This window comes from Vulpes lagopus, chromosome 6 (assembly GCF_018345385.1).
Source record: "Vulpes lagopus strain Blue_001 chromosome 6, ASM1834538v1, whole genome shotgun sequence".
Taxonomy (NCBI): domain Eukaryota; kingdom Metazoa; phylum Chordata; class Mammalia; order Carnivora; family Canidae; genus Vulpes; species Vulpes lagopus.
The window spans coordinates 88,477,127-88,491,802 of record NC_054829.1 but is presented as its reverse complement, the minus strand read 5'-3'; the positions used below and the strand labels follow the sequence as shown (position 1 = coordinate 88,491,802).

The 14,676-nt window shown below is 37.7% G+C and overlaps 1 pseudogene; it reads left to right on the top strand.

Moving 5' to 3' along the window:
* The first annotated feature begins 212 nt into the window (after positions 1-212).
* On the top strand, positions 213-1,213 carry LOC121492678 (annotated as a pseudogene).
* The last annotated feature ends 13,463 nt before the right edge of the window (positions 1,214-14,676 follow it).

The window sequence follows — 14,676 nt, the reverse complement described above, 5'->3', positions numbered from 1 at the left end:
TCTCTTTCTCTCTCTCTCTCTCTCTCATAAATAAATAAATAAATAAAATCTTAAAAAAAAAAAAAGAAATTCCTGGATCTGAGGGTTCACAGGGGTTGTGATTAAGGAAGTATAAGGACCTTGATCAGAATGGTGAACGCTCGGCTCTCTGCTCCTCCCCATTCGACAGACAGCCGCGTCTTCTGGTGCAGGGCCAGCCAAGTCCCCGAGACATGATGGTGAAGGTCGGAGTGAATGGATTTGGCTGTATTGGGCGCCTGGTCACCAGGGCTACTTTTAACTCTGGTAAAGTGGATATTGTCGCCATCAATGACCCCTTCATTGTCCTCAACTACATGGTGTACATGTTCCAGCATGATTCTACCCACGGCAAATTCCACAGCACGGTCAAGGCTTAGAACAGGAAACTTGTCATCAATGGGAAGTCCATCTCCATCTTCCAGGAGCGAGATCCCGCCAACATCAAATGGGGTGATGCTGGTACTGAGTATATTGTGGAGTCCACTGGGGTCTTCACCACCATGGAGAAGGCTGGGGCTCACTTGAAGGGCAGGGCCAAGAGGGTCATCATCTCTGCTCCTTCTGCTGATGCCTCCATGTTTGTGATGGGCGTGAACCACGAGAAGTATGACAACTCCCTCAAAATTGTCAGCAATGCCTCCTGCACCACCAACTGCTTGGCTCCTCTGGCCAAAGTCATCCATGATCACTTCGGCATCATGGAGGGCCTCATGACCACCATCCATGCCATCACTGCCACCCAGAAGACCGTGGACAGCCCCTCTGGGAAGCTGTGGCTAGATGGCCAAGGAGCTGCCCAGAACATCATCCCTGCTTCCACTGGCACCACCAAGGCTGTGGGCAAGGTCATCCCTGAGCTGAACAGGAAGCTAACTGGCATGGCCTCCGTGTTCCCACCCCCAACATGTCAGTTGTGGATCTGACCTGCCGCCTGGAAAAAGCTGCTAAATATGACATCAAAAAGGTGGTGAAGCAGGCATCAGAGGGCCCCCTCAAGGGCATCCTGGGCTACACCGAGGACCAGGTTGTCTCCTGTGACTTCAGCAGTGACACCCACTCTTCCACCTTCGACGCCAGTGCTGGTATTGCCCTCAATGACCACTTCATCAAGTTCATTTCCTGGTATGACAATGAATTCGGCTCCTGCAACTGGGTGGTGTACCTCATGGTCCACATGGCCTCCAAGGAGTAAGAGCCTCCTGGACCACCAGCCCCAGCAAGAACAAGAGGAAGAGAGAGGCCCTCAGCTTCTGGGGAGTCCCTGCCCCAACTTAATCCCCCAACACACTGAGAATCTCCTGACCTCCAATTTATATCCCAGACCCCAAGGAGGGGGAGGGGATTGGGAAGCCCTATCTTGTCATGTACCATCCCCCACGCCAAAAAAAAAAAGAATGGTGAATCCTCTATTTCTTAGGCTGGGTATTGGCTTTTTGGGTGTTTGTTCTACTGTGAGTCATACTTATCAAGCATAGAATTTTATATACAAAATATTTCATAATTTTGACAGAATGAAATACATGCTGCTATCAATTAGTATATAAAAAGATGTTCAATGTCATCAGTCATTAAGGAAATGCAAGCCCAAATCACAAATGGATACCACTTCACACCTTATTTAGATAGCTATTATGAAAAAAGGAAGGAAGAAAAAAAGAACGGAAGGAAGGAAGAAGAAAGGAAAGGAAAAGAAAAGAGAAAAAGGAAGGAGGGAAGAAAGGAAGAAAAGAAAGCAAGCTACCATTGGTGAGGATGTGGAGAAATTAGAACCTTCGTGTATTATGGTGAGAATGTAAAATGTTGCAGCCGCTGTGGAAACTAGTTTCACTGTTCCTCAGGAAGTTAAACATAGAATTACCATATAATTCAGCAATTTTACTCCCAAATGTATACTTAAAAGAATTGAAAGCAGGGACTCATACAGATGTACACCAAGGTTCATAGCAGCATTATTTATAATTGCCCAAAGGTAGAAACAGCCTGAGTGTTCATGAACAAATGAACATATAAATAAAATGTGGTACATATATCATAAAAAGAATAAATTTCTGATATATGTTATAACACAGATGAACTTGAAAACATGCTAAGTGAAATAAGCCAGACAAGACAGGCAAATATTGCTTGACTCCACTTGTATGAGTTACTAGAATAGACAAATTCATAGAGAAAGAAACTAGACAAGAAGTTAAGAGGAACTGAGGGAAGGAGGAAATGAGGAATTATTGTTTAATAGGTACAAAGTTTACACTTGGAATAATGAAAAAGTTGTGGGTGTGGATGGTGCTTACGGTTCCACAACATTGCAAATGTACTTAGGGTCATTGAATTACACACTTGAAATTAGTTAAGATAGTAAATTTTATGCATATATCAACACAATAAAATATTCATCATAAAAAAGAATTGTTCAGATTGTTCAAATTATTGACAAGGAACAATCTCCCAGACATATTATTACGTTAAAAAAAGCAAGATGCAGAATGGTGTATATAGTCTATTCTACCACTTTCAAGGAAAAAAGTAGAGGCTTTCTACACACATCTTCACACACAAGCACACAGATACATAAAGAGAGATTTTCTAGAAAGACACCCAAGAAACTGGTAACTATGATTTTCCATGAAGTGAGAGATGAGGTGGGAGGGTGATTTACATTAGATTTTAAACTTATTTACCACATATATCTCCCTATTAAAAATGAATTAGATTTGATATTAGAGACCTTTAGTCAATAGAATAGTAGGTATTTTAGAAAAATTAAAGTCTTAGAAATGCATATGACTGGATGGGCAAAGACCAGAGTTAACAATATCAATTGAATAATTATTTTAATATTGCAAACATGTGACAGTTGGCATCTGAACAAAAACCCGGTACCGGAAAGGAAATTGAGAAATATCTTAAGTACTGATGTATTAGATGTAAAGGATAAAGAAGGAATGAAAATACAAAGATGATTTCAAATTTGGGGTCTGGTTGACTAAGAAATTAATTGCCAGTCCCTTAATTATTAAGTAACAATTACTTATTATGAGTAACATAAGGAAAACTTTTATAGCTATAGAGTCACTCTTTGAACATTTATCAAGCACCTATGTCACGCTTGCAGGCGTTGGGCTAGCACTCAGGATACAGAGATGAGCAAACACAGCCCCCACTATCAAGACATAGTTTTGCGGGGAAGACAAATGTGAATAGAAAATTACAGTGTCAAAAAATAAATGCTGTGATATCCTCACAATCAATGTAGAGAAAACACAGGGTAAGGGGAACTCAACTTACCAATGGAATGCTAAGAGCTTTCAAAGAGGAGTTAGAATCTCAACAACAAAATCAGCCTCTCAAGGGCTAATCTCGAACCATACTAAACAAGGAAAGAAATATCAAGTAGAAGAAATGGGGTGGACATTTTTCAGAAGTAACAAGAACTGCAGGTGTCTGGAGAGCAGAGCGTGAGCGGATAAGAGCGTAGGGAAATATGAAGCCTCCCAGGTCCCAGAAACCAACATAGGCAAGACAACAGTTTATGAGTTACCCATAAAAACCTGCTGCTCCTGCTGACTGAGTAATTTGGGTATAGGCTTTATGGTCCTAAGCATATCCACTGGTGATTTATAGTTTTGATTATTTTGTGTTCTGTGCCTTGACAGTTTCCTCCCTAAGTTACATGGATATTTTTTCTTCCCTGAGGCCTCAAACTCCTACTTGTTAAGGTGGAGCAGTGGGGGAGGTAAATGATGAGTGAGAATAATAATGATTCTGTCTTTATGCTTCCAAGCAGGCTGAGAAAGAGGGAGATTTTGGAGAAAATGGTACAGACTCTTCAAAAATACATCGCTGAACACCTGAACATGTCTTCATAAGCGCTTAGTAAAAGCAGTTGGGGTGCTCGTCCAGGCAACGTGACTACAGCAGTGAGGATGACCATGAAGTTCCCAGGCTCCTGACGCAGTGACAAGGCTGCAAAACGGCATCACTCATATAATGAAATCAATACTTAGGTGAGGCATCAGTCAATAATTGGGAGAATTAACATAGAGACATAGTAAAACACACTTGGTGAATGATCACTGTGTGCCGATGAATCATTTTATTGTCCCTGACTTAACAATGTTCGTGTCCACAGTTCTCAGCCTTCCTTCCTCCATCTCACTCTCTTCTTTCTCCATGGTGCAAAAAGCAGGCGCTGACACATGATAGAAATCAACAAACAGGGATCCCTGGATGGCGCAGCGGTTTGGCGCCTGCCTTTGGCCCAGGGCACGATCCTGGAGACCCAGGATCGAATCCCACATCAGGCTCCCGGTGCATGGAGCCTGCTTCTCCCTCTGCCTATGTCTCTGCCTCTCTCTCTCTCTCTCTCTCTCTCTCTCTCTGACTATAATAAATAATAAAATAAAAAAAAAAAGAAATCAACAAACATACTTATGATAAAGACTTAGTTGTTCCAAGTACTGTCTTGTGGGTAATAAAAGTAAAACTAATACTAATAATGGATAATATTTGAGAACCTACACTATTCTAAGTGCTTTTTATGGTTTGGTTTGGTTTTTATTCACCACAAACCGCGAGGTAGGTATCATTGTTACACCTATCTTCAGAGATGAGAAAACTGAAACAGGAAGAGTTTGAATAAATGCCCCAAGGTCATACAGCTAATAATATGAGCTGGGATTTGAACTAAAACAGTCTGGCTCCAGGGCCTGAGCTGTTAAACATGACATTATGAAACTCTTGGCTAATGTGTGTTACTCTGAGCCATCAAATGAAACATGGGCATAATCTCAAGAACCTTATAACTTACAACAAGAACTTTAATTGGTAAATAATTTTGCAGTGATGGGATCATACAGGATCTATTACAATGGCCAACATATTTATCTCCTAGCTTGACCATGGAGATACTAGCTTTCAATATTTTTTCATAACTTTATAAATTAATTGCCCCATACATATGTAATCTCCAAAGTCAAGACTTTTATGAGAATCTTGGATATGCTATATTTTTGTAATTAGTCAGAATTAAAATATATTACATATTTTTAAGAAGGAAATAGGACATGAAATTTGGAAATAAATAATTCACATGCTTTTGCTTATAAGACACTATAAATTATATTATTTCTTATCAAATCATAATACCATAAACCCATGGAAACCTGAACTGAAAAAAATTGGCTCTCCTTAATGCTTATTCCTTCTTCAATTGCTGTCATTATTGATGGTTAATCATCCAAAGGCAACAGTAATTTCCCTTAGAATCTTAAACCTGTGGAAACCTGGGAAATAAGCACACATATTTATGAATGATACACTTTTTTTTTTTTACCCTTTTATTCTCAGTGTTTTTTCTTTTCAAGAAGCCTTTATGCCTTTCTGTTAGCTTGTTAGACACTAAGGTCTTTCACTGTTTCAAAAAGGCCACATGTCACGGCGACATTTTGTAAATGGCACATTTGCTCCAGTGCCTGCGTTTAGCAAAATACCTCTTTAGTGCAATTCATGATTCTCACCAATGCAGACTGAGAAAGGGGTGCTGTCACCAAAAGGTATTCATTATATTTCAAGAAGGCAATATTAAGTTAAAGGAAGGAGACCAATTTCATGACACTTTACACAAAGGAGAATGTCCTTGGAGATGGATGGAAGAGATTTGTAAAATGTATGCTATAATTAAAATTGTAACCATGGGTTCATGATTTTCTACAGATACCACAAGCTACATTAATTGACTAGGTGGAATTTCAAATTAGCAAAGTACTATAATCAAAATGAGGAGGGTTATAATTAAATGTGGCGGCTGGTAAGGGTCACCAAGTGAGACAAAACCAGATTCTATTTGCTGCTGCTGCCCTTCAAATGATTAAAAACAAAATTATGATGCAACGATTTAAACTATAATATTGTCTTTAGTGATTTATTAGTTCAGAATCATAAAGGTGTAACGTGGGATAAACATAGCTAAGTGTGTTACATATGAAGATTAAACCACCCTTAAAAGGAGAAGAGGAGTGGTGAATTTTGTTTATACATGTATATTTTTTATATATTCATACTACATATAAAATATAACATATAATTCATTATATACATTTTTATAAAATGTGTTTATATTTAATACATTTATAAAATATATGCCATATTTATATTCAAATGTGTATTATGTATAATATTTTAAAATATGTTTTTGTTCTATTTATACCTAAATCCTAACCCACTGCCCTACCGGTAATATCAATGGAAAATGTGAGTGTTCATGAAGATAAATACTCTTCCTTCTGTCATTTTACTTGTTTTGATTTTTTTCCTTGTCTTTTTGTAGGAGAGAGTATGCTGGAGAAAAGCCAAAAGGTTCAGAGCTATTCACAATATTTAATAGCTTTACAGCTCCAAGTTTCCAGCAAATTTTTTGGAGAGCCCTCTGCTGGACTCATAAAAAATATGGTGATTCAAAGGAAGTGGCAGAGCTTGCCTAGTTGCCAAAAGTGTTTGTGTAGAAAACAAAAAAGGTGAAGGAAGTGGAGAGTAAAATAGTATTCTCTTGGTTTGGGCTCAGGTCACAATCTTGTGGTTGTGGGATCAAGCCCTGTGTCAGGCTCTGTGCTCAGTGCAGAGCTGGCTGGCTCCAGATTCTGTCTTCCTCTCCCTCTCATTCACTATCTCACTCTTTCAAAAAAAAAAAAAAAAACTTAAAAAAATCCACATATAACTTGACTTCCAAAAATGTAACTACTAATAGCACACTGTTGACTCACAGCCTTACTGATAACATAAATAGTCAACACATATTTTGTACACTACATGTACCATATACTATATTCTTACAACAAAATAAGCTGGAGAAAAGAAAACGTTATTAAGAAAAGCATAAGGGGGCACCTGAGTGGCTCCATCCAACAATTGATTTTGGCTTAGGTCATGACCTGAGGGTCAAGATGGAACCCTGAGTTGGCCTCTCTGCTCAGAGGGGAGTCTGCTTGAGATTCTCTTTCTCCCTCTGCCCCCACCTCACACACGTTCTAAAATAAACAAACAAACAAACAAATAAATAAATAAATAAATAAAAATATTTAAAATAAAGAAAATACATTTTGAGTACTATACTGTATTTATCAAAATTATCTGCATATAAGTGGACCCACACAGTTAAACACATGTTCGTTCAGGGATAAACTGTATCTACATTTGGAAGTCCAAGAGAAAAGACGTAGGAAATGCTTTTCTTTCTTTATAGCTGCCTCCTTTCCTCAAAACAGTTTAAATGCACCTTAAATGTTGTCTTCTTAATTTAGCGCTTTTTGCAATTGTTTTGTATATTTTTGCCTGTCTTACCCCCTAGAAGGTAAATTACATAAAGGTTTGGATGATCATATCTTGCTCACCATGGAACTGGATGTAGATAGCAAGTGCTTGTATCAGAAGACTGTACCACTTCATGTCCATTCAGCCTCCCCTGCATTCCAGCCACCGGGTTCAATTGGCTTCCCCATCTGCAATTTCTCAAGGCCTCACATTGGCCAGCACCACACACCTTCCTGACCCAGGGCATAACTGCACCAAGGTACAGCTGGCCTCCAGTTTGTGTTTTTGTTTTTGTTTTTATTTTTTATTTATTTTTTTTGGCCTCCAATTGAAAGGAAACTCTTTGATGGATTAGACCAACCCTCACAAGAAGGAGGACTTAATGCTGCAGGGAGTGAACTATACATTTCTGCACCACTTTTTTTTTTTTTAACCCTTTCAGCCCTACTTCTTATTCTAGCCCCTGTTCCATTCCAGAAACCAAATTCGTGAAGGTGAAATAAATCAGTCACAGAAAGACAAAGACTGAATAATTCCACTCATATAAAGTATCCAAAATAGCCACAATCACAGAATCACAATGAGTGGAATGATGGTTGTGAGCGGCTTGGAGGAAAGTGGAAGAAAAATTGGTAGTTCTAATGAGTGAGCATAAACTTTCAGTTAGGCAAGATGAATAAGCTCTAGAAATCTACTTTAAAACATTGTACTTACAGTCAACAATAATTTATTGTATACTTAAAAATTTAAGAGAGTAGATTCATGTTAAGTGTTCTTACACAGTAAAATAAAATTTAAAAAACCTAACAGATAAATGGTTGTTAAATGAGCTTAATCCTAGATTTGCCTAATTTCAAATTCTATATCCTTTCCACTAAAAATACTGCTCCCCTGAAAACTATTTTGATGGCAGAGTACTTTAGTCTTACCAACGTCTGATCTCTCTGAAGAAAGAATATGTTCACAGGGAGGCCTCCGTAGCATATGTGAATCTTAGCAAATGTTGAAAGAGATAGCATGAATTTGGTCATGTATTTGTCCCACTATTTCAAGATATAGAAATACACCCAGTGTACAAAAGCTTTCCATTCCCTAGGGAAGATTTATTGTTGTTATTATATTGCTTTGTGTTTTAATTTTATGATGTGAAAAAAATGTTGTCAGGTCTTAATTCCTAGACATATTTTCCTTTAAAACTATCACATTTCATAATTTTTTAATTTGCTATGAAATCATTAGGCCTATAATTTTGTTTACTCAGTATCTTAAAAGCTGGAAGGAGTGCCCTGGACAAAGGAAATGAGTGCTCAAGTCACTAAATATCACATATTTTACTATAAATGAAGAATTAGGATTCTATGTTAGTCATTGTCTTCTCTTGAACTTATTTTGTGAATGAGATTTTGAAGGGCTTTTTAATAGTTTCTAAACCTACAACACAAGAGAATCAGCACCTGAGTGACAGAGATACCGTATAAACAAAATCTCCCAGTGTTTTCTATGAATTCTCTAATTTGGCCTTGAACTACATCTTACACTTTCACTGATTCAAGTTGAATCTTATTTCATTGATGATTCACTTAACTATCCTCAAGTGATAGCATATAATTCTTCCCAAAGAATCAGTGTTTGGCAACTGGAAATAAATCAAGTACAATTCATGTCTCTGTTAAAGTGGGAATGATTAAAATGAAACAAATTAGAAACATTAATCAATAAGGCTATGTATTTCAGGCCATCAACTGAGATTTTCAATACATATCCAAGTCAGTGGAAAAATAGAATAAAGAATTTGTTATATAATCTTTATTATTGAAAAGTATTGAAATACCATGATTGGTAAGATCAAAGAAGACACCTAGATTGAACGGAACTGAATGTTAAAGAAAATCACAGTAAGTAAACAAATACATTAAAAAATATTCAAGTGCAAGACTTATATTCACTCTTTAATTGATGTGTAAGCACAGATAAAATCATGGGCAAAGTCAGCCTCATCAAAATGATCAGTGTTGTGGAATTTCCAGTACTCAAAATGACAGGGAAAATCACAGGACACCTGGAGTGAAGTGTTGGCTTTGCCACATAATCATTAGCTCTATGATCTTGGTTATAGCTCAACCTCTCAGAGGGTCAGAGTTTTTAATCTCTAAATAAGGATAGAGTACTTATCTCTCAGGGATTTTTAAGGATGAAAGAAGATCATCCATATGTCTATTGTGACAGAATTAATACAATTACATTTTGCCCTGGCACACAGCTAAATTCTATTTTTCAGCCTCCTTTACACTTAGGTAGGGCCATATGATTAAATTCTGAGCAATGGGGTGTTGGTGGAAAGGATGAATACTATTTCCAATGGAGGCTTCTAAAATGTTTCCCAGTATCCAAGCTCTGTCTTTCATTGCTGACTAGATGACTTCAGGACAATGAAGAACATGGAGTATTTATCAGACTTGATCTCTAAATTACCATACTCCCAGAAGACCCTCATTAGGCAATGAAATGAACATAAATTAAATATGACTATGGCTGTGGTTTTACAGAAGTTCGCTAACATTGACAAATACTACAGGGATGTTGTGTTGTTCTTTCTTTTTCCATTACTACCTAGTAGCTTCTAAGTAGCACATAAAGTTACAGGGAAATTTATCTGACAACAGAAGTGCCATCTGATCTGATTTAATTAATTTATCTATTTAACAATATTTAACGGACTCATATGCGCCAAGAACTATCCTAGAATCTAGGAACAGAATGGTAAATTCAACATAGTCCATGATTTTATGTACCAAATATTCTAGTGAGTGAAACAACAAGCAAATTTACACACACATACACACGTATTATATATAATGTATGTGTGTATTATATGTGTTATATCAAGAAAAATATAGGATAAGAGTATATAGTATGATAGAGAACTATTTTAAACAAGGCATTCTGGGAGGTGTCTTTGGGAAGCATGGCCGTAGAGAAGCAGAAGAAATTGCAAATGCAAAAGTCTGAATAGAAACATCAAGGAGGTCAGAGTAACTAGAGGCCAAAAGCGAGAGCTAGGGTGACAGGGACTGAGGCCACAGCATTATATATATATATATATATATATTATATATATATATATATATATCTGATATCCTACCAAACGATGGAGCAACAAGGCAATAATGAGGACTTTGGGTTTTATTTGAAACCTAATGGAATAATAGAAGTGTTGAGACAATAAATAATATTGCTTATCATTTTTAAAAGTAACTAGCTAGTTTGACTTCTGTGCAGAGAACAGACTGTAAAGGGCAAGAGTGAGATCAAGAAGAACTGTCAGGAGGCTATTGGGATAATGCACATGAGCAGTGGTGCTGCCTATGAGTAGTGTGGGGGATAGGTCAGGGTGGTGTGAAGTGGAAGGTTTGTAATACGCTGTAAAGATGCGGCAGGTAAGATTGCTGGGTGTTGATGAAATATAAAGAATCATGACCTCCAAAGTGTAATCTGAGAAACTGAGTCAAGGCTGGTACTGTTTGCTCATAAAGAGTATAGTATTAAAAACACCATTTGGGAGTAGTCAGCAGAGAAGAATCAAGGATTTGGGGCATATTAAGTTCTATTTTTATTTTTTTAAAGATTTTATTTATACATTTATTCATGAGAGACACACAGAGAGAGAAAGAGAGGCAGAGACACAGGCAGAGGGAGAAGCAGGCTCCATGCAGGAAGCTTGACATGGGACTCAATCCCGGGTCTCCAGGATCACACCCTGGGCAGAAGGCGGCACTAAACCGCTGAGCCACCCAGGCTGCCCCATATTAAATTTTAGAGTCTTCAAGTTATACCAGTAAAATGTCCGTCACTTATTCTTACATTTCAATTATCTTGATCAAGAAAACAAAGGATGTTTGAAAAAAAATAGGTTGCTCCCCACCAAAGATCTTTCCCCAGTGGCACTACAGGCATCCAGGAGAAGGCTTACCCTTATCACTGAAGCAGCTTTGCAGAAGGCCAGGATAAGAGTTCCTGTATTGGATACTTCTTATACCCTACCTCACCTCCTTTTGACCCAATTTACATTCCAACCTTTGCTTCTGCAGCTGGCTTTGTGTACTGTTGACTTGACAGTGGTCAGTACCTCTCTTCATGTACCTGGCTGTATTGCCTTAGGCTTCCCTGAGGCCTCTGTGAGGGACTATATGAATGGATCTGGATGTATAAAGAAGGTAACACTCCATGGGGCAACCCACAAGCAAAAAGGATGAGAAGCAATAGATAAATATTCCCTCTTGCCGTCCCGCAGGTGGGCAATTTGGAGGCTCTTTCTATCAATTCTTTAGAACTTTGCGATAGGATCAAACTCCAAGAATCAATGTTGGTGACCTATTTATATTATACTTTCACATTGCCTTTTTTCTTTCTCTGTTGTGCTATCTCCAAACTCTTAGTCTTTCTCCCTGGGATTGTTTCCCAAATAAGCCATCTCATGTGAACAAAAAGCAAGTTTCCAGATGGGACGCTGGAATGAGATGGCTCATTCATCACATACGTATAGGATAAAGACCTCAGGATGTAATAATTTATTTCATTAACCCTCTGTTATTATGTCTGTTTCAAGAATTGTTTTCAGATACCATCCTAAAAGCTTTGTGATGGGATGAACTTAATGAGTGCAACTGTGTGGTACAAACTAGGAACAGAACCAAGTGGCTCTTATACCCTCCCTCATGTCTTTCTGGCCACCCACCTTTCACTCCAGCTATTGGGGGGCAACCAGCACTGAGCCCATACAACCTGACAGCATCCTGCCCCACCTGTACCTTCTACCTCTTGCTTTTTCACTCAGTCCTCTCTAACACAACCTTGAGGGACCCCATAGAGTAGTGGTCTGAGACTTCAGATAATCAGATCTGCCAGATTCTGTGTGAATTAGAATCAGGAAGACCTAAATGGTGTCTTGAGGCTCATTCCTTGTTAATTAAGCAATTGATTTTGAAATGCAATTTGATGTTGATACGTAATAATGGCAGCACCCAAGTGATTTTTTAGCAACGATTTCAGCTCATCAGAAGCTGTTTTAGTTAATACTAGTGTTTTCCATGTTTTAAGCCAATGATGGAATAGGAAGTATTATTTAAAGGAATATAGTTTGGGGTGCTTGGCTGGTCAGTCAGAAGAGATTACAATTCTTGATCGTGGGGCTCTGAATTTGGGCCCCACATTGGGTGTGGAGATTGCTTATATATATATATATATATATATATATATATATATATATATATATATATATATATATAATAAAGGAATATAGCTTAACTAAGGACCATTGTGCTTTGCATATATAAATACTACTAGTTTTAAATAGAAGTAGATAATGTCTAGAGTAATACAATACAAACTGATCTAAAAGAGTATCTGAATTCATAGTGGTGTTTGTTTAGTACCTATTTTGTCAAATGGGTACTAAGTATACTATATATATATATATATATAGTATATATATTATATATATATATATATATCAAGGAGAAATGGTGCATAGATTTTTTTTGTTTTAATGTTAAGAAAGAGTCATAATGCACAGAAATATCAAGGGCTATTGTGCTAGAGGATGGAGTTTACCAGAAATGTTACTCATGAATAATGCAAGAAGTACAAATTAAAAATAACGGCTAATTCTCCCTGTTAAAAATAATGTAACAGACTAGCCTTCACTTCTTTTTCTTAAAGCATTTATTTTAGAAAATTTATAATTGCATTGACTTTCTCCTCTCTTTAAAATGTGTATAAATCTGAAAAATAGACAGGACTTCTGCCAGCATTATGACACAAGGATATCTTTCTCAAGGATCTGAGAACCTATCTCTTTGAAATGCAAACATCAAAGGAGATAATGCCCCCATCTCCCAATTTCTGTGAGAGGGTAAGAATCTAACCTCAGTGGCTTTGCTCCAAGTTGCAAAACATAAAGACAAGAGATGTTTTTCTCCTCGATAAAGCCAATTAGTTACCACACGATGGATGCCAATTATGAGATGAATCTAGAATTAACTGTTTTGCCAAATCCTCTTACCTGAGGATTAGCTATTGTTTAGAGAGAATGTTTGTAATGAGTTGTATCTACTTGACTCTATAAAAGGGTGAGATGCTGCCTTTGCAATCTCTCAGCAGGTTGTCTGTGATATACATCATATTCTTATGTTTATTCAATAATAAAATTGTTTCCTCTGCTACCTTTGTGGAAAGCTTTTATGGGTTGGGAGATTTTATTTTTAATTATATTTTCCAATAGTAAAGAGGAAAATTCTCTTTCAATAAATCCAACATTCAACAGGCCAGCACTGAAATGAGCAATATAGTAGGTTCTGTTACAGAATTTATACCCCTGCTCCTTCATCTCTGAGGTGTCTTAAACAAACTTGAACCCTATAATCACCATTCACATGTATAATGGGTAGCTCAGCATTACTTGCAGACCTTCAACCTCCTCTTTTGATTGTGGTAAGGCTGTTAAAAACAGTTCCTCACATGATTACTCTTTCATTTTTCCTTCGTCTGACCTTTCCTGGTTATTGTCAGCTCTTCGGGCTTACCCAGGCTTACCTGGGGCTTACCCAGGCTTCAGTCTGAGCATTCATCCTAAGCAGCTAAACTCAGCTCCTGCTTGTCCCTTCTCATTATCCTTTCCTCCAGCCGTGGGTCAGAAATTCTCATCCTCATGCTTCAGAATTAACTTCATTTCAAATAGCTTTTCCTTTACTCCATTTTCAGATTAAGATGAATTTGCACATTGAAAGAGATGCTGTATGCCTGTATTAGCATTTTTCTTCCAAGAAAGGTAGAGAAAGGTCCAAGATAATTCCCTATGCCTGGAGCAGTCTTTTTTTTTTTTTTTTTTTTTTTTTTTTTTATCAACAAGTCAGGACTACATTTCATCTGGCAATTATCAATGCATCCGCTGACTTAAGCTCTTGAGTTCGAGCATCCTGTTTCCAAACTGTCATGATACTGTGATATCCCAGGCGTGAAATGTTAGTAGCACTGATAGAAGGATCTTACACAGTGCACGGTATGGTAGGTGATGTTCATTAGCAATGACCCTGGACTTATTTCCCAAATGTGATTCCCAGACAAAAGGAACACCCGGGACATCAGCTTGTTTAATTGGACTGTTCCATTAGGCAGTGACTCAATCACAAAGAGAAGAAATAACATGTGCTCTTTCAGAATTCACTGACATCTCAGTCACACCACTCCACAGTGATTTAAATGGTGCCTGGGGCTGTTTTGTGCTAGAAAAACGCCTCTTAATTTTGATGGAAGTCCCAGTTGACAGCCTCATCAGGAATACTATATATCCTT